We start from the raw sequence: 21443 nt of genomic DNA on the forward strand, positions 1-21443 counted from the left end.
AGGACTCGATCTCCCAGTCACCCGCAAGGGTGACTGGAAACACTGGAGGCTTCACCTGCAAGCAGAATTCCTCGCACAGGAATTACGACGGCTGACGGGTTGAAGTCTCTGAGACTTCTGCAGGAGGCGCTCTCGATTCAGGCCCTCAGGTAGCTTCTTCGGCAAGCTTCGTGAAAGTTTCAAAGTCCTTTCCTCTGTTCACTCAGACAGAGTTTAGTCTTGACATCCAGAAGGAACACACTTGGACAAAGTTCCAGCGCAGCGTTTTATACCTAAAAAGTCTTTGTTCTCTAAGGTCACAAATCACATACTCGCAAAGCCTACAGTAACGCTTAGGCAAGAAACTACCGCGTTTTCAGAAGAAGCATTCCCAAATATGGGATATATAAACTGTCCTTACTAATAGGTGTTTCTCAATGTCCTGAGCATAAACATATCAAACTCGAAGTTCCTATCAGGTTCCTGGGGTCAGATTGGATGATAGAAGGTAATCTCAACTGGCCCATTCTGGCCTATTAGAACGGATCGTTTCACAGTAGCGACAGTGCAATGGAGGGTAACTCACTATTAGAACATGCTACGCAGACCAAGGCATTATGGTTATCCTGATTTATACAGTCATCTCTACACAGGGAGCATTTGCGCTGTGGCACTGATTGGCAGTGGCACGGCGCCCAGAGCATCTAAATCCAGCCGACATAAAAGAGAGAAAGAGAAAAGAGGAAGGGGGACCCTCGCCAATGATGCCAGGTCTAACACTCGTCCCCTCCAGCTGAAAAGGGGGGGGGGGGCTAACCATCCCCTTGGAAGTTCTCATCTCTAAGGCAGAAAAATCTGGACAGACTGTCAGCACTTGTATATTCTGTACCAGGGCGGTGTTCCACCGTGAAATCCATACCCTGTAGGGAAATGGACCACCTCAACAACTTGGGATTCTTACCTCTCATCTGCATGAATCATCTAAGGGGCCTGCGGTCCGTCTGAACCCAGAAATGAATCCCAAACAGGTATGGTGTGACGAGGTGACCCGACCCGGGAATATGAAATGGGAAACAACAACATTAGGACATACCAACAGATCATCCTCGCCTCTTTCCCCACAGCGAACGGAAGACTGGAACAGGGCTAGCTTGCCATTCTATTTGCCGGACACCGAGACGGGACCCTGTTTCTTTAACTGGGCCGAGTTCACAGGAGGCCCCGCCCCCTTTGATGACGCTACTGACGCCAAAAACGTAAATCCAGGAAACCCCGAGAGGGAGGTGTGTTTTACACCAGGAGGGGGCGAGTTAGGAGCGGAGGAGGAAGCAAGCGTAAGGAGGGAGAAGACCAAAGGATTGGAAGAAGCAAGTCGGCAGAGGTCAAGGAACGAAGAATCTCGTGAGGAACCAGCCCGGAATTTGCAGGAGGCTAAAGGCCAACGACACAGTTCATCGCCCAGCCACCCTTCAAGGGAGGTGTGGCTAGCACAGGTACTTGCTCAAATCGTGGGCTGGGCGGGGAGGAAAGGTTTCAAGCCGCCCTGAAACACACCGAGTATTCCCCTTTCACTACCTTTCCTGAGCACCCTCGGCACCCGTGTAGAATAGTGCTTGCTACACCGTGTGACTCCTCACCCCCTGTCCCTGTGCACTGTAAATATATACACCTGACTGAAACCGGCCTTCTCTCTTTTGTTTTGGACGACGACCCGGGAACACCCTGGAGAGACGACGGCGAAGTTTGCGAGGGAGCGGGTCGCCAGACAAGGAACAAGACGCTACACTTCCATACTATCGTCCAAGCCACAACCGGAGAAAACTATTAAAACCAATAAAACCTCAGTTACCAAAGTCAAAAGTCTCCGCTATTTCCTCGGTCCCGCTTACAGTGGTGGAGAATGCGGGCACCGAGGTAAGCATCTGTAGTGAAAAGATGAAAGAAGTACTACAGCATCTTGTGAAAGGACAAGTGCAGTTGGGTTGGGCAGTGGAACAACAACTAACGTCCGCCCAAGGTGATAGGGAGACATTTAAAACCACTATCTCGGCCCAAATAGAGGGACTACAGAAAATGATAACAGACGCTGGCGTGCCTCAGTACCGGGAACCCCGGGTCCATCATCCCACTCCCTCGGGGATCTCCCTCCAAAAATATGTACCCAGAGAAGACCCTGATGCGTTTCTTCTAAATTTTGAAAGGGCTGCCCACGCCTGTGGTTGGCCCCTGGAAAAGTGGCAGTTTTTTTTAGCACCGCTATTATCAGCTGAAGCCCAAGCAGCGTACCAGGTGGCCAACGCCTCGGGAACCGTCCCATACGCCACCATCAAAATTGTTATCCTCGACCATCTGGGTCTAGACTCCGAGGCTTATCGCGTACGCTTTAGAAAAGAAAGGGGGACACCGGGAGAAAACCCCAAGACTTTGTTTTTCCGTTTGAAGTCGGCCACTGACAAGTGGCTTAACCCCACAACATCTTCCAAGGAGGAAATTATGGACAAAATATATCTGGAGCAGTATTTGGAGGCATTGCCATACAACACCTAAAAATGGCTCTGACAACACTCTAATCTGACCACGACGCAGGCCATGGAAATGGCCTCTACTTTTGCTAGAGCACAGCCCAAACCGCTCCCATGGGAACAGAAGAAACCAAGTAGACCACCACCTGTTAAAACAGAAAGGAAACCAAGAACGGGGAGTGAGACTTTTACCAAGCGTCCTCAGAAGCAAGACATACCCAGTTTTCGAGGGCCACAATGTTTTGAATGTGGGCCTGGGGGCATAACGTCAGCCTCTGCCCCCAAAGAAAACCCCTAGAGGAACCCATGGAAGTAGGATATCTTTTCAAAACCGTCATGTATTGAGCGGAATTGGGAGGAGCATACCATGTGAGTGTGAGGGTGAATGGGGAGGAGGTTAAAGCTCTTCTCGACTCCGGATGCAAACAGTCCGTTATCAAAGGGGTGTTCGTTAAACCCAGCCAAGTGGTCCCTTACTCTTGGGTATACATCAAATGCATCCGTAGGGATGTTAAACTTTACCCGATAGCAAATGTCACCTTAGACCTGGTCGGGGGAAACCAGTGTACTGTGAAAGTGGGTGTCCTAGAGACCCTTCCAGAGGAGATTATTACTGGGACTGACAACCCTAATTTCATAGAGTTTTTCACACACATCCTCAAACAGTCCGAGAGAAAGAATCAAGCCATACCGGCTTTGTTGTCCCCAGAACCATGGGCCACAGACATGAGTTTCAAATTCGCACAAGCAAACGATAGAGCCCTGTTCAATGCATGGGAGCAGGCCCATAGTACCCAAAACACATCAGACACCAGTTTCCCTCGTTTTTTAATACAGGGCGGCTTACTCTATCGGCAAGGAACTCACACTAGCCCTCTACAACTTCTGATACCTATGTGTTTTCGAGAACAAATCATGTTCTACACACACACCCATCTTGTAGCGGGACATATAGGGAGTGAAAAAACCACACAGAACATATTGAGACACTTCTATTGGCCAGGGATATATCAAGACATAAAACAACACTGCCAAGCCTGTGAGGTATGTTAAATGAAAAATACTCACCGCCCCCAGCCGTACCCCTACAACCACTCCGGATAATAGGCACCCCTTTTAAGAGAATCGGGATGGATTTGATAGGCCCACTACCCAGAACCAAGAAAGGTAACCTATATGCTATTGTGATAGTGGATTACGCCACGAGATTTTCCGAAGCCTTTCCTCTAAAATCCACTACCTCAAGAGTAATAGCAGACAAACTCATTGAATTATTCTCTAGGGTAGGGTTTCCTAAAGAAATATTGACCGACCAGGGCACTCCCTTCGTCTCCACATTGATGAGAGAGGTGTGTAAGCTCCTGGACTTACAACACATCAAAACATCAGTGTACCACCCACAAACAGACGGCCTAGTTGAGCGCTATACCGGCACTCTCAAATCCACTTTAATAAAATGCTGTCATTGAATGGGATGGAATGGGACCGGGTCCTTCCCTTAGCCCTCTATGTCATCAGAGGGCAAACCCAAAGCAGCCTCGGGTGTTCATCCTTTGAACTGCTATATGGTCGTCAACCGAGAACCCTTCTTGAGATGACAAAAGAGGCTTGGGAAACAGAAGAGGCAGGGGAAGACCGGAACATCTTGGAGTATAGCCAGAATCTGAAAAACCAAATAGGGAAGATTCGAGAATTGGCATATTCCAACCTAGAGAAAAGCCAGGAAAAACAAAAGGCCGCCTATGACAAGGGTAAACGGTGGAGGAAGCTAGAGATAGGGGACTGGGCATTGGTCCTTCTTCCCTCCAGTACAAAAAATTCCAGGCAGAATGGATGGGACCCTATAAAGTGACAGGAACAATAGGGAAAACCAAATATTGGATCCAGGTAACGTCCCAGAAGGTACAGACCTACCACATAAACACCCTTAAAAAATGGCTCGGACCTCCCCCAAAGAGCAACCATCTAGCCATTCCCACCAACATCTCTCAGGATTCCACTCTGGTAAACCTTGTGATCAATGAAGACCTAAAGGAACAAGAACAGGATGACCTACAGAAAGTACTTAGGCCTTTCTCTCCTCTGTTCTCTGATATCCCAGGGAAAACGACACTAATCAAACATCGAATAGTGACTACGCCAGGAGCGACGGTCAAACAAAGACCATATAGCATTCCTGCAGCTAAAAGAAAAGACGTACAGAAAGATGTCCAGGAGATGCTACGTCTCGGGGTGATCAGACCTTCTAGAAGTGAGTGGTCCTCCCTGATAGTTATGGTTCCGAAACCGGACGGAAGCACTAGGTTCTGTATGGACCTCCGCGCTCTTAATAGCATCTTCTCATTTGATTCATACCCTATTCCTCGCATTGATGAACTCATCGAGAGGCTAAATATATTAGCGCACTGGACTTGACCAAAGGATATTGGCAAGTTCCCCTAAGGGAGGAAGACCGAAAAAACCCAGCTTTTGTAACCCCAGGCGGACTCTATGAATTTAATGTACTTCCATTTGTCTTGCATGGCGCTCCCTCCACCTTCCAACGCCTTATGAATGAAGTACTAAGGGAGCACCAAATTTTCAGCTCTGCATATTTAGACAATATCATCATATTCAGTCCGTCCTGGGAAAGTCACACGATACACCTGCAAACAATACTGAAAGCCTTAGAAGAGGCTGGCCTACATATAAATTCCAAGAAATCCCGTATTGGCTATCAAAAGGTCAAATACCTCGGACATCTGTTGGACATGGTATGATAGAGCCCCAGATAGAGAAGGTGGGGCCATTGCGGGAACCCCATTCCCCACGACAAAAAAAGAGATGAGGGCCTTCCTTGGGCTTATCGGCTATTATCGCCGTTTTATCCCCTCCTTTTCGGAGATCGCAACCCCTTTAACAGATACCCTAAAAAAGGATGCCAAACCGAGAATCTTCCATTACCCCACATCCCCCATGTGGAGTGCCTTTAATACGTTAAAACGGGCTATCACCACCAGTCCGGTGTTGTCCTCTCCAGACTTTAATCGCCCCTACATTTTACATACAGACGCATCTGAGTATGGGATCGGGGCAGTTCTTTCTCAGTTGTCACCTGAGGGCATAGAGCATCCAATACTCTATATCAGCCGAAAACTCTTTCCTCGAGAATTAAAATATCCTACCGTAGAGAAAGAATGTCTCGCTATGAGATGGGCGGTGGATAAATTAAGATATTATCTGGAAGGGCACTCATTCACCCTGTACATCGACCATGCTCCTCTTACATGGATGAGCCGGAACATCTCTCAAAACCCCCGGGTTCTAAGGTGGTTTTTGGCCCTCGAACCATTTACATTCACAGTGTGCCACAGAAAATGGGGATATAAACAGCAATGCCGACTACCTTTCACGCTTTCCTCTCCCCAATCGGGAGAATCCAGGGGGGGTGGTATGTGACGAGGTGAGCCGACCCGGGAGTATGAGAGGGGAAACAACAACATTAGGACATACCAACAGATCTTCCTCGCCTCTTTCCCCACAGCGACCGGAAGACTGGAACAGGGCTAGCTTGCCATTCTATTTGCCGGACGCCGAGACGGGACCCTGTTTCTTTAACTGGGCCGAGTTCATAGGAGGCCCCTCCCCCTTTGATGACACTACCGATGCCGAAAACGTAAATCCAGGAAACCCCGAGAGGGAGGTGTGTTTTACACCCGGAGGAGGCGAGTTAGGAGCAGAGGAGGAAGCAAGCGTAAGGATGGAGAAGACCGAAGGATTGGAAGAAGCAAGTCGGCAGAGGTCAACGAACGAAGAATCTCGTGAGGAACCAGCCCGGAATCTGCAGGAGCCTGGAGGCCAACGACACAGTTCATCGCCCAGCCACACTTCAGAGGAAGTGTGGCTAGCACAGGTACAAGCTCGTATCGCGGGCTGGGCGGGGATGAAAGGTTTTAAGCCACCCTGAAACACACCGAGTATTCCCCTTTCACTACCCTTCCTGAGCACCCTCGGCACCCGTGTTGAATAGTGCTTGCTGCACTGTGTGACTCCTCACCCCCTGTCCCTATGCACTGTAAATATATACACCCGACTCAAACCAGCCTTCTCTCTTTTGTTTTGGACGACGACACCCTGGAGAGACGACGGCGAAGTTTGCGAAGGAGCTGGTCGCCAGACAAGGAACAAGACGCTCCACTTCCATACTATCGTCCAAGCTCCAACCGAATAAAACTATTAAAACCAACAAAACCTCAGTTACCAAAGTCAAAAGTTTCCGCTATTTCCTCGGTCCCGTTTACATATGGTCTCAACTTCTTCAGCGCCCAGACTACAGCAAATTCCTCACGCTCAATGGCACTCCACCTCTGTTCCCGGGGAAGTAATTTCCTGCTTAGGAAGGCTTTCGGTTGGTCTAGTCCCTCCTCATTGATCTGTGACAGAACAGCTACCATGCTCTGAGGTGTCTGTCTGGACAACAAATTCCTTGGAAAAGTCGGGCGGCTGAAGCAGGGGCGCGGTGCACATGGCAGTCTTCAGGGCATCAAAAGGTTTCTGACAAGTGTCAGTCCAGTTAACCTTCTTTGGCTGCTTCTTAGAAATCAGCTCAGTCAAGGGTACAGCAATGTTGCCATATCCCTTGACCAACATCCTGTAGTACCTAGTGAGTCCTAAGAAGGCCCTCACCTGTGTCTGAGTCTTGGGGGGTTCCCACGCCAGGATAGTTTCAATTTTGGGCTGAAGGGGTGCCACCTGGCCTCTCCCCACCTGGTGTCCCAAATATACTACAGACCCCTGCCCAATCTGGCATTTACTGGCTTTGATTGTGAGGCCTGTCTTCCGCAGTGCCATCAATACCTCCCAGAGGTGCCGCAGGTGGTCCTCCCAAGAGGAGCTGAACACCGCAATGTCATCCAGGTAGGCGGCACTGAAGTCTTCCAGCCCTACCAACACCCTGTTGACCAACTTCTGAAAGGTGGCAGGGGCATTCTTCATTCCAAAGGGCATCACCTGGAACTGGTAGTGTCATCGGGGGTGGAGAATGCTGACCTCTCCTTTGCTCCCTCGGTCAAGGCGATCTGCCAATACCCAGACGTCATATCAAAGGTGCTGAGGTATTTGGCAGCCCCCAATCGATCTACGAGCTCATCCGCTCTGGGGATGGGGTGCATCTTAGTCTTCGTGACTGAATTGAGGCCCGATAGTCCATGCAGAACCGAAGTTCTGGGGTGGCACCAGGCGCTGCAGCTTTCGGGACCAGGACCACTGGGCTGGACCACGGGCTGCTAGAGGACTCAATCACCCCAAGGGCAAACATTTTGGTAACTTCATCCTTAATGTAGGCCCTTATGCCTTCAGTCACTCGGTAAACATTGGGCTTAATGGGAGGACTGCCCCGGTGTCCACGCCATGGACACACCAATCAGCGACACTGGGCACCAGGGAGAAAAAGTCACTGAATTGTACCAACAGTGGGCAACAATCCCCCTGCTGGTCAGGAGTCAGCGTGGTGGAGAGGACCACATCCTCCACTGACCCATCTCGCTCCCCTACACGCAGGATGTCAGGGAGGCGCTCGCTCTCCTCCTCCATCCCAGCATCTGTGGCTAGAAGCATGCCCACTTCAGACCTTTCAAAGTGTGGCTTTAGGTGGTTAACATGTAGGACCCGCAAGGGGTTCCTGGGAGACTGCAAGTCCACCATGTAGGTAACAGGACTCTTGCGCTCCACCACCACAAAGGGGCCGGTCCACCTATCCTGGAGCGTACAGGGCTCCACTGGGGCCACGCCCCAATACTTTTGTCCATGCTGAAACTCGATCAGAGTGGCATTCTGATAGTGCCAGCTTTTCATCTCTTCCTGGCTGGCTTCCAGGTTTGACTCAGCAAGTTTCCCGGAAATCCGAGTCTGGTTTCTGAAGGCCAGCATGTAACTAAACACATCCTGGGGAGGTTTCCTGGGAGATTGCTCCCAGCGTTCCTTGACCAGACTCAGAGGCCCTCTTACCGGGTGACGATAGAGCAGCTCAAAGGGACTGAACCCTAAGGACTTCTGTGGCACCTCACGGTAGGCAAACAACAGGCATGGCAAAAGGACATCCCACTTACGCCTCATGAGCTCCTCTAGGCCCATAATCATGTCCTTAAGGGTCCAGTTGAATCTCTCAACCAGCCCATTACCCTGGGGGTGGTGAGGAGTGGGCAACTTTTACGTGACCCCACACTCCTCCCACAGAGACTTCATATACTTGGAGCTGAAATTAGTTCCCCTATCGGACACCACCTTTCGGGGTCATCCCACGCGGGGGAAAATCCCCATCAGTGCCTGTCCCACCACGGGAGCAATCACTGTCCTGAGCGGCATGGCCTAAGGGTACCTGGTGGCATGGTCCACCAAGACCAGGATGAACCTGTTGCCCAGGGCTGTCTTGGGATCCAGAGGCCCACAATATCAATGCACACTCTCTCAAATGGGGTACTCACAAAGGGAAAGGGCTGTAGTGGGGTCTTGATCTTCCCCCCACTCTTCCCACTTGCCTGGCAAGTCTCACATGTCCTGCAGTGAGCATCTGAGCTCTTGCGCATCTGGGGCCAATAGAAGTGGGCGACCAGCCTCTCGAAGGTCTTGGTCTGCCCCAGATGTCCGGCCAATGGAACATCATGAGCCAACCCCAGTAGGAAGGTCCTGAAGCGCTGGGGTACCACCAGTACACGGGCTGACCCAGGCTCAGCAACCTTAGGCTTGCTGTAAAGGAGGTCATTCTCCCATTAGATCAAATGTGACCCTGTCTGATCACCTGCTGTTTGGGCAGCGGCCTGTCGTCGCACCCCCTCAAGAGAAGGGCAGTTTCTTTGTTGCTTGCAAAATTCCTCCCTGGAGGGCCCCCCGTCCTGCTGCCAATGGGTCAGCTCTGATAGGTCCCCCAGTTCAGCCACTTGTTCCCCTGTAGGATCCAGGGCATCCCCCTCAGGGTCTGCTCCCTCTGGGACCGTGGGAACCGCGGGCCGGTTTCCCGCACCCGCTTCCCCTTCTCTTTAAGGCAGGGGCCTGGGCCATAATTTCAGGCTCCAGGCCCTCCTGAACACTTTTCTGAGCTGCCATGGACCGAGTGGTCGCACACGGCCACTCAGGCAGGCCCAACATCGCCAAATGAGACTTTCTCTCCACCATAGCCCACAGGGAGTTCTCTAGATCATTGCCCAACAGACAGTCTACAGGCATGGCGGGCCTCCCAGTCACTTGAAGAGTTCATGAGACCCCCCCACTCGAGGGGAACCTGAGCCACCTCACACTGGCTCTCAGAGTTGTCGGCTGACACTACAGGGCAGAATGCATGGGGGACAACCTGTTCTTTGGACACCAACCTGGAGCTGACAGCAGTCACACTAGCTCTGGTGTCCCTGAGAGCCTCCACCCAATGGCCATTGATGGTCACCAACTGCCGGTACTTCTTAGTGCTATTAGGCAGTGTGGGGTTAGGGAGCTTCTCAAAGTCTCCTAGTGAGACAAGGGTTAATTCTACGGGATCCCAACCACCTTGGAGCTCCATTCTCTCCCACCCCAGGGCTACACTGGCAATCTGGCGGGATGGTGCATGCGGGGATGCATTGGGGTCCCTGTGGGGACACGGGGATCATAATACCGGTGGCCCACTTGACCACACTTGAAACAAGTGAGTGACCCCCTCTGAACAGGCCTACCTGTCGGGGACACTGGCTTCTTCTCCGGGGAGGCTGGGACATGACTGCTTTGTTCCCTGGGGAATTACTCTGGGGCCTCTCTGGAACTCACTCGGCTTACCCTTGTCCCCCCCACTTCTCTGCTGGGGACCCTGCCCACCTCTGGCGAAGTCTCCCACAAAACCTTTGCGGACCCGGGTGCTGACCCAGTGGTCCGCCTCCTCAGCAAGCTTCCTAGGGTTAGTCAGCTTGCTATAAATCAGGTGCTGGTGTAGCTCTGGAAAACAGTTACTAGAAAAATGCTCCCACGCAAACAAATCATACAACTGCTCAAAAGTTTCCACTTTGCTACCTTTTACCCAGCGACCCCTTGCTCTGCAGAAATAAGACACATGTTCAACCCATGTGGTACCCTCTAACTTTTTACATGTTCTAAACTTCAGCTTGTTCATTTTTTGGGTCAAACCATAACGGGTCATCAAAGCTTCTTTCATATGGGTATACACCATCCTGCTCTCCTCAGGCTGGTCCAACAGGGTATCCCTACCATCACTCACAAAGCAACCCCACAACCTCGCTCCCCAATCCTTCTCAGGGAACCGGTGGAACACCATTGCTATTTCGTAGGCGGCAAACCATTGCCCAATATCCTCACTCTTGTGAAAATCCTTAATTACATCTTTAGGAATGTAAACTCTACTTTCAGAAGCAACTAAGGTATGCTGCCACCAGAGGGGGAGACCGGGACACTCCTCGCCCTGATCTCTATCTCCCTCAACATTCTCTCATGCTCCATTTTCCTTTTCTCAAGTTCAATTGACAATCGATTCTTCTCAATGTCTAACTTCTTACTCTCAAGGTCTGTCTGACCTTCCAATTTAGCCATCTCCAAACTATGCCTCCTATCTCTCTCCCTGTTCTCCACCTCTTCTGGGGTTAGGCTCTTTTGGGATACACTTTTACCTGGATTGGAGGGTGTTCTATGCCCCCTCCTCGACTGCATCATCCTGCTGCCCTCCTGAGGTTCTTCGGTTTTCGACTTCGTTCTGTATTCGGCCGCCATTTTGTGCCCCTTCGCCATTTTGTGTTGCCCTCACTCAGGCAGCACGGCGAACGGAGTGTTTTTGCCTTTTCCAGCTGCTACGTGTCTCTTCTCTTAAAAAGTAACCCCTGCCCTTGTTTACGAAACCGATGTCAGGGTCTGGCCGAGTTCACTAATCCATGTCTAGGTTGATTGATCCCTGTCTCGACTGACTGTTTGGCTCTCCTTATTCTTTCCTTACTTTATCTTATCCGACTGGCCTTCGCTATTCTCTCCTTGTATTCTCTTGTTACACAACTATCTTTTGAGGCACACAAATACATCCTGCCACCTGCAAATTGGATTGTAGGCACTAGCACTGATTAACTTGTGGGGAGGGGTGACACACAGGGTCTGAAAGAAGGGTGTATTTGGGACACTTGATAGCTTGTTTTCCAACTTTTCCTATTGGCTAGCCTTGTATGTATTGGGAGTATACGTTGTAAATATGTGTGCTATAAAAGATTGTGTGCCACAGAATAAAGTGGCAGTCTCCTAAGAACCTACTCTGTACTTCTGGGACAACTGTGCTTAGCTGCAGCTAATAAACCTGGTTTTCTACGCCTTACAGAGTGTCTCGTGTCTCTGTCCGACAAGGCAGGTGAACTCGGAGATTTAAGGCGTGCCCTGCCCCGCCAGGCCCATAAGGCCCGGTTCTTCACTCCAGTATTCTCTTCCACATCTCCAGCGAACTCTCTAGCTTCCCACCAGGCCTTCAGCACCTTCTGGTACTCCTCCTTCCTAGAGATACCTATCACAGGGATGGCGAATTGCTTACAAAAAGACTTCATCTGTCTGGCAGTATAGGTATCTAATCTTTCCTCCTAAAAGGAGAGATCCTCCGAAGCATTGGAGGTTGGCCTTCCCATATTAGCAGTACTCATGGCTGCGATCAACAATTCAATGCTAGAACAACCAACCAAACAATAACAAAAAAAATTGTGGATGCGCTTTGGTCTACACTCACCAGTGGTGTCTACCAGTTATTGTACGTGGATCATAAATGCAAGTCCTGATCCTCACCGGACTCCCAGTGACCACAAGTCTTGGCTGCATAGGTCCACAGTGTGCACCCACAATGATTCAGGCAATCTGGGACAGGCAGGCTCTCAGCGGCAGTAGCACTTGGCTGTGGCGCCCGGGCTGGTGGTAGCGATGACTCTCATTTTGCGGCTCCTTGGTGGGCTCACAGCGGCAGGAGCTCTCTCTTAGCTGCTGTGGCCCACAAGACGATAGCGAAAATCCTCCAATGGTGAACAAGATGCGGGCACTCAGCGGCAGCAGCTCTTCCTTAGCTACGACAGCCCACAGGACAAATCACAATGAGGCAAAGTTAGCAAAGGTGCGGGCACTCAGCGGCAGCAGTTTTCTCTTAGCTGCGGCGGTCCGCAGGACGAACCACGATGATGCAAAGTTGGCAAAAGTGCGGGCACTCAGCGGCAGCAGCTCTCTCTTAGCTGTGGCGACCCACAGGATGAAGGGCGATGCAAAGTTGGCCAAGGGGCGGGCACTCAGCGGCAGCAGCTCTCTCTTAGCTGCGGCAGCTCACAGGACTAAGAGTGATGCAAAGTTGACCAAGGTAAGGACACTCAGTGGCGGCAGCCCTCACTTTGCTGCAGCAGCCCACAGGACGAATCACGATGATGCAAAGTTGACGAAGGCGCGGGCACTCAGCTGCAGCAGCTCTCTATTGGCTGCGGCGGCCCACAGGACGATGGGTGGTGCAAAGTTGGCAAAGGTGCAGGCACTCAATGGCTGCAGCTCTCTCTTAACTGCAGCAGCCCACACGGATTCAGCGAAGGGTCCGCCGGTTCACATCCAGGCGAGCTCTCAGCGGCGGCAGCTCTCTCTTAGCTGCAGTGGCCCACACAGGTTCAGCGAAAGTTTAGAAGGTTCAAATTCAGGCGGGCTCTCAGCGGGGGCAGCTCTCTCTTAGTTGCAGCGACCTGCACAGATTGAGCAAAGGTTACCAAGGGTCAAATTCAGGCGGGCTCTCAGCGGTGGGAGCTCTTTCTTAGCTGCAGCGGCCCGCACAGATTCAGCAAAAGTTTTAAAGGTTCAGATTCAGGCAGGTTCTCAGCGGCAGCAGCTCTCTCTCAGCTGCAGCGGCTTGCACAGATTTCGGAAACGTTTCAAAAGTTCAGTCGACAGCCCTCACAGAAGAACTAGAGGCTCCGGATTTCTCGACCGAGGCTTCACCTACAAGCAGAATTCCTCACACAGGAATTCCGACGGCTGACCGGGTGCAGTCTAATATCCCTGAGACTTCTGCAGGAGGCGCTCTCGATTCAGGCCTCAGGTGGTTTCTTCGGCAAGCTAGGTGAAAGTTTCAAAGTCCTTTCCTCTGTTCACTCGGACAAAGTTTTGTCTTGACATCCAGAAGGAACACGCTTGGACAAAGCTCCAGCGCAGCGTTTTATACCTAAAAAGTCTTTGTTCTCTAAGGTCACAAATCACTGACTCCAGTCAGAAGCAGTTCGGTGGGGCCGTGGAGCACTTGGTTTCCGCGGCGACATCCTGTCCTTTCAGAATGAGGGGGTCTGTTATTAGACACCCAGTGGGAGGTGGAGCCATTATTCACTTTGCCGTACATGGCCCTGCTTGGATCAAAGAGTCACCGCTCCCCTTGCCCGGAATACGGATCTCTCTCTCTTCAGCCAGGTCTAACCCAGCTGGCCCTGCTGCTCCAAAACCAGACGGCCAATACACATACTCGCAAAGCCTACAGTAATGCTTAGGCAAGAAAGTACTTCATATTCAGAAGAAGCATTTCCAAACATGGGCTATATAAACGGTCCTTACTAAAAGATGTCTCTCAATGTCCTGAGCACAAACATATCAAATTCAAAGTTCCTATCAGGTTCCTGGGGTCAGATAGGATGATAGAAGGTAATCTCAATCGGCCCATTCTGGCCTATGAGAAAGGATCGTTTCACAGTAGCGACAGTGAAATGGAAGGTAACTCACTATTAGAACATGCTACGCAGATCTAGGCATTATGGCTATCCTGATTCATACAGTCATCTCTACACAGAGAGCATTTGCGCTGTGTCACTGATTAGCAGTGGCGCGGTGCCCAGAGCATCTAAATCCAGCCAACATAAGAGGAAGGGGGACCCTCGCCAATGAAGCCAGGTCTAACACACGTCCCCTCCAGTTTTAAAGGGGGGAGAACTAACCATCCCCTTGGGAGATCTCATCAGTAAAGCGGAAAAATCTGGACTGACCGTCAGCATTGGCATGTTCTGTACCAGGGCGTTGTTTCACTGTGAAATCCATACTGTGTAGGGAAATGGACCACCTCAACATCTTGGGATTCTCACCTCTACCAATCATCTAAGGGGCCTTGTAGTGTAGTTCCTATATCCCTGATAGGCTCTGCACATTGAAATAATATACACTATAGATTGACGTAGGACTGTGGTCAGAATGTCTCTATCGAGTACATTAAACTTAATTACTTGTGTGTGCCAGCTAACTCAGAGGTCACTAGAAACTTCTCGAATAAACGAGAAGGGATTAGCTTCGTACAACTGCATGAACATGACAACTTTGTTTCCCTTAGAATTGGAACAGTCTCAGAATTGTGGAAACAATAGATAACAGTTTCGCTCAGTCAATCGTGCATGCTTTGTTTCTACAGAGTTTACACAGAAATATGTAGACGGGTATTTCAATAAAAAGGATTTATTGAGTAGTCTTATTTCTTGCACAAGAGATATGAACTGCTACAATCGTAAGACAGAATGCGAAGTATAATACGTACAGCGTCAGCAGTAAGATTAGATAATACTGAAATAGCATGGTTTGTAGCTATGCCATATACTCATAAAAATACATACATAAATAACACAGCCTAAAATGTAAATACTCATCTGATGCTTCTAACTAGTTCTACCCCAGTGTACCTAACCTAAGTGTAGTACGAGGTAAGAAGTAGGTGCTGTTTTTTAAAGTATAGCTAACTATAGTTTAGTTTTGCCAGAGTTGCCAAGAGTCCCTCTAGGTTCTAGTCTGCTCCATACCTAATAATGAGAGAGGTTGGAATCTCTTTCCGGGTTTCGATCTCTAACACCCCGCAAGGGGAGTCAGAAACACCGGAACTGGATTCTCTGTGACGAGGATGACAGCGTCTGGTCAGTGCTTCAGGCGGGGACTTGACTTCCTTCCGAACTTGCCGTGGTGAGCCGTGTCATGCAAGTATGCATCCGAACCGTGGTTTGCCATGGCAAGTGAAGGTATATTTATACTTTGAAGGTGTTTAGGAATGCCAGTGTTGACGTAAAAGTTGGGCAGAAGAGCGTCATGAATGAACCCATAAGGAATAGATGTTCATGCATAATAAATGAGCTCTTGGAGAAATCAATATTCCAAGCAAGGGGAAGTCCTAAAGGCTCAAGAGTCTCATTGTGACGTTGATGGTCGGATGGACGTGGCCATGTCTGTATTTGGTTAGCATGGATAATGCCTATATAAGGGTAGGATTTCTAAGCCTAAACATGGGCAATGCGAATTGTGGCCGTATTAGGGCATAAAGCGGGAAACGTATATACGGTATCTAAATCGACACACAACAGCCTCTGGTCCGTCTGACCCCCGGAAGTGAGTCCCAAATAGGTATGGTCTCAACTTCTTCAGCGCCCAGACCACATCAAATGCCTCACACTCAATGGCCCTCCACCTCTGTTCCTGGATAGGTAACCTCCTACTTAGGAAGGCTACCGGTTGGTCTAGTCCCTCCTCATTGCTCTGTGCAGAACAGCTACCATGCTCTGAGGCATCTATCTGGACAACAAATTCCTTGGAAAAGTCGGGGGCCTGAAGCACGGGCGCAATGCACATGGCAGTCTTCAGGGCATCAAAAGCTTTCTGACCAGTCCAGTTAACTTTCTTTGGCTGCTTCTTCGAAGTCAGCTCACTCAAGGGTGCAACAATGTTGCCATATCCCTTGATAAACCTCCTGTAGTGCCCTGTGAGTCCTAAGAAGGCCCTCACCTTCGTCTGAGTCTTGGGGGGTTCCCACGCCAGGATAGTTTCAATTTGGGGCTGAAGGGGTTCCACCTGTCCGCTCCCCACTTGGTGCCCCAAATATACTACAGAACCCTGCCCAATCTGGCACCTACGGGATTTGATTGTGAGGCCTGCCCTCCGCAGTGCCATCAAAACCTCCCAGAGGTGGCACAGGTGGTCCTCCCAAGAGGAGCTAAACACAGCATCCAGGTAGGCGGCACTGAAGTCTTCCAACCCTACCAACACCCTGTTGACCAACCTCTGAAAGGTGGCAGGGGCATGCTTCATTCCTATGGGCATCACCTGGAACTGATAGTGCCTATCGGGGGTGGAGAATGCTGACCTCTCCTTTGCTCCCTCAGTCAAGGCGACCTGCCAATACCCAGACTTCAAATCAAAGGTGCTGAGGTATTTGGCAGCCCACAACCAATCTTCGAGCTCATCCGCTTTGGGGATGGTGTGCGCCTCAGCCTTTGTGACTGAATTGAGGCCCGGATAGTCCACTCAGAACCGAAGTTCTGGGGTGGCACCAGGCTCTGCAGCTTTCGGGACCAGGGCCACTGGGCTGGACCACCGGCTGCTAGAGGACTCAATCACCCCAAGGGCGAACATTTTGGTAACTTCATCCTTAAAGTAGGCCTAAGGGGTTACCTCAGTTATGCCTTATATAGTGATAGTCTCTATGGTTGTTATGGGGCACTTGGTGCTCGTGGGTATTGTATTTTGTTTTGATAAAGTGTTTTTATTGGCTGCTGTGAAAATAAAGAGCAAAGAATGAGAAGCATAACCGGAGCCTCTGGTCCTGACATAGAATTGAATATATACTAGGCCTGGGTGGTAAATTCCGTTCCGCTCGCGGAATTTGTGGAATTTGGCTAATTTTGCGTTCCGCAGAGAAAGCGGAATTGCCAAAAATTCCGCGGCTTCGCAGAATTTTTTGCTTTTTTGCGCTTTCAAAATGCGTGTTTGCAAGATATTTCTCCCCTCGCACGCAAACAGCATTCGCGAACAGGAAAAAAGCACCACAAACGGGCAGAACAAACAATTCCGTGTGTTCATGGAATTTTGCATGCTTGCATAGATTTTTTACCATTTCGCTAGGCTTTGTGTAGCGCGACTACGCAAATTTCGCCCACCAATATATATATTATTGTGCTGCAAGGATGAACTTCCGTCAAGTGCACAAGTTGTAACCAGTCAAGCAATGACTAATAAGGGTACAAAATTGATGTTGATATCACGTATGATCATGTGAACTATTACACAATTAACATACATGTATAAATTCATAGGAATTTCAGCATATAATCAGATCTATAGAAAATAATGAAGCTCATTATAATTTAGGCCGTATTTCACGCACCTAAGGCGACATATCCACCTTGCTTCAGCAAGTCTGAGAATTAGCTCTCTGTTGCCCTCCTTTCACTATTCAGTATGTGTTCAAGACCAAGGGACCATATACAAGGGTACATTGTAGGGTGAGCTGCCTGGATGTGCATTGTTACAGGATATCTTGCATCATGATGTTTTATGGCTCTGACGTGTGCCTGTATTCTTGTTTTCAGGCACCTAACACTACTACCAATGAGATCTTTCCACATGCACACCCTACCACATAAACAACCAAAGTTGTATTGCAGTTGATAAATGAATTGATGGTATATTCCATTTTGGTATTGTATCTGAATTTAATGGTTCTGTTGGACCCAACGTGACAAGTCGAGCATTTTTCCACAGGTGTAAAAACTATTTGGTTTAACTGGTGTCCATCATGGGGTACAAGTTTCATTCCAATTACTTTTATCATAACTAGGGCACAATGTTCTTCTGAGTGTGGTGCCTCTCCAAAAGACTACTTTAGGGGCCATATGTAGGTAATTGCCAAATACCGAAATCTTAATACCGAATTTTACTGATTCGGTATTAAGAATTCGGTATTTGTGATGTAGGTAAATATTCGGTGAAAAATACTGAATTGTTAATATTCCCTATTACCAAATTGGTAATACCGATTCCGTTATAAGGATTACCTACCCATTCATTCCTATGGGCTTGGAGGCCCATAGGAATGAATGTGAAGACATTCGGTATTACCGATTCGGTATTACCGAATCGGTAATACCGGGCGGTATTTCAAGGGTGCCAGGGTGTTCAAAGGCCACCCTGTTGCACCCCTGAAAGTGCATGTGTGCACATGTGGCGCACATGCATGCCATAAGGGCATGGATGTGTGCCACATGGCACTTTTAAAAAAGCAAAAATGTGCTTTTTTAAAGGAATTCGGTAATTACCACCAACTTGAAGTTGGTGGTAATTAACGAATTCCTAAGGCCAAAAAGCACTCTTAAAAGTGCTTCCTACATTGCATTTAAGGAAGCGGTATTACCGATTCCTTAAATGCAAGGCCAATTAGGAATCGGTATTAAGGAATCAGTATTTACCGATTCCTTAATACCAAATCCTTCCCTACATCGCGCATGCCTATATACCGGTCGGTAACGGTGAAATTTACCAATTTTCACCATTACTGACCGGTATTTGGGCCACCTACATATGGCCCTAGGTTTTTTAGATACAATCCCTTCAGGGAGCGCTTTGGAATCAAGCATGTGCCAGTTTTTTCTCTGCATGCCAAAAATATGGTTACTATATGTGTCATACCAAGTGATGAAAGTCACTTCTTGTTTCATTTTGACTGCTCTATTGTTTCATCCTCTGTTTATTCTGAGATTTTGCTTCCTATGCAATTACTTAACTCTTTCTTTGGTTTTCTCTAGGGTCTTGGTTTCATAGTCCCTTTACTTGAAATCTTGCTCAATATTCTGTACCCTCTTGTTAAAAATTGATTCCTGGCTGCAATTACACCTAGCCCTTACCCTTTCACCATATGGTATGGCTTTAATGGTGGACTTTGGATGGAAGCTGGTGGCGTGTAGCACACTATTGCAAGAAATATATATTTTTCAAATGCCACCGTGAATGCCATCTTCATATACGTACAGCCATAGATCCAAGAAATCAATCTACTGAGGTTATATTAGAACGTCAATTTTACATTAAGTCTGTTTTCATTTAAAGACGTGATAAGCAACAAGATCAGTCACAGGTCCATTCAAAATAATCAGAACGTCATCTATGAAACATCTGTAGAAGATGATATTATTGGTCCAGTTATGTGAGTTAGGGCCCCAGGCTTTCTCTGCCTCAAACAAACCCATGAAAAGGTTAGTGTAAGACGGGGCAAACCAGACCCATAGCTGTTCATTGCTTTTGGAGGACCCACAGCCATCAGGCAGGAAAACATTTTTGGTCAAAATGATCTCAGCCATTTCAAGCAACATGGTAGTATGTTCAAGGTGACAGGCATTACATTTGTAAAGGTAAAACCTAAGGGTCTCCAAACCACGCTATGTCTGTGTACGGGTGTAAAGACTTTCTACATCCATGGTGACAAACAAAAGATCATTGCTGTCACATTGAAAGTCTTCTAACTATGCTCCAAACATCTTGGCTCTCTCGTAAATATGATGGAAGTTTTTTAACCTCTTGGCTGTCAAGAGGTTAATGACAAGGGTAACTCGTCATGCACTTTTCATTGATTTCAATAGAAATTAGATGAGAAGCAAAATATTGCCTTAGCAGTAAAGGGGTTAACAAAGGGCTGTAAGAAGCTAACTACATATTCTACCGTATGTTCTGTGGGGGAGCCATCGCTTGAGATGATAGGCCTCTCTAGGGAGAATAAACCTGGCTTATGGATTTTGGGTAGTATGTATTGATATATCGAATGATGTACGCATAAATATTTGTATTTATGATCAGTTAGTAGGCGAAATTCATGCCAGTCTGAGAGTCTGGCATTAAAATATTGTCGGATACTAGTAATGGGATTCACATCCAATTTTTCATAACAAGCTTGTAACTGTCTATGAATCTCACTCAGGTAATCAGCCTTGTTCATAAGAACAATGTTTCCCCCTTTGTCCGCTTTCTGCATGACTAGATTGGTGTCATTCTTTAGTACATTCAAGATCTCGCAATCACTTTTAGTAATATTTGAGCAATGTACACACCTACTAACATTACAGTTTAAATCTACCATTTTGTACAAATCCAAAGTAATTTTATGATCAAATTCATCAATTACCATGTCCTGCATACTGCATAAACTTTGACAGAACCCTCAAACCACTTTCGATAGTCAAGTTTTCTTGTACTTTAAGATCATTTGCTAACTTAAAATAAATCACCCACATCTTCAGATTTATTCAATGATGCAACATGTATTTCATTAATGTCAGGAATAGAAAAGTCGGAGTTACTTGTAGTACAAGACACTGCACGAAATTTGTACGGATGCTCACTGAAATAATTATATTATTTAGGTTTTATTATGAATTTAAACAAATCTATATGTAAGTCAACTAAGTTTCATTTTCAGTGGGGCAATAGCTCAATTCCTTACTGAGCACTGACACTTCTTGTAAAGATAAATTCTTTGATGAGAGGTTGACAATACGTATTTCATTTGGCACTATATCGTTCATGGTGTTGGCATTAGACTGCTGGACTCCTGGGTTAATTTCTTCCCTTGTGTAGTCTTTGCCGGTAATGTGGTTTGACACCTGATTTTATGTTTTTTGCCTCCCCTCCTGGTTCTACTCTTCCTTTGTTTGGACTTCTCGTTCTGTCCTCTAGTCTGTATCGTTGTACCTCCCATAAACAAAAACCAAGAGGACTTGTCAGTTTTATCCCTGCTACTCCCCTCCCCTGGGCCACTCTAAACAGATGATAAAGAAGTGTTACTTGAGGAGACACTAGTGTCCCTGGTGTTATTTGCTGGCCTGCTCCTGTGCTAACTGGAACCTCATCATATTTCTTCAAAAACTTGAAAATGCATCCTCTTTCATAGTCACCATTCTCACGTTTTATTTATTTCTGTTTTTTATCTTTTCAGGATCTCATAATTTTTCTTTATGACGTCATGTAAATTCATGTCATCAATTTCTTTCTCTAGTTTGACTATTTCTTCTCTTAGTTGTTTAACTTTCCTTTCTGAATTAACTACTAAAATCCCCATCATATTGTAGGATGCATTAATATAAGCATTGTTCCCAAAAAGGTGTGTCCATTTTGGAAAAGGTCATCTAACATGGCCTCTCTATTATCATCATAATCCATATTTATTGT

This window comes from Lissotriton vulgaris, chromosome 3_2 (assembly GCF_964263255.1).
Source record: "Lissotriton vulgaris chromosome 3_2, aLisVul1.2, whole genome shotgun sequence".
NCBI lineage: Eukaryota > Metazoa > Chordata > Amphibia > Caudata > Salamandridae > Lissotriton > Lissotriton vulgaris.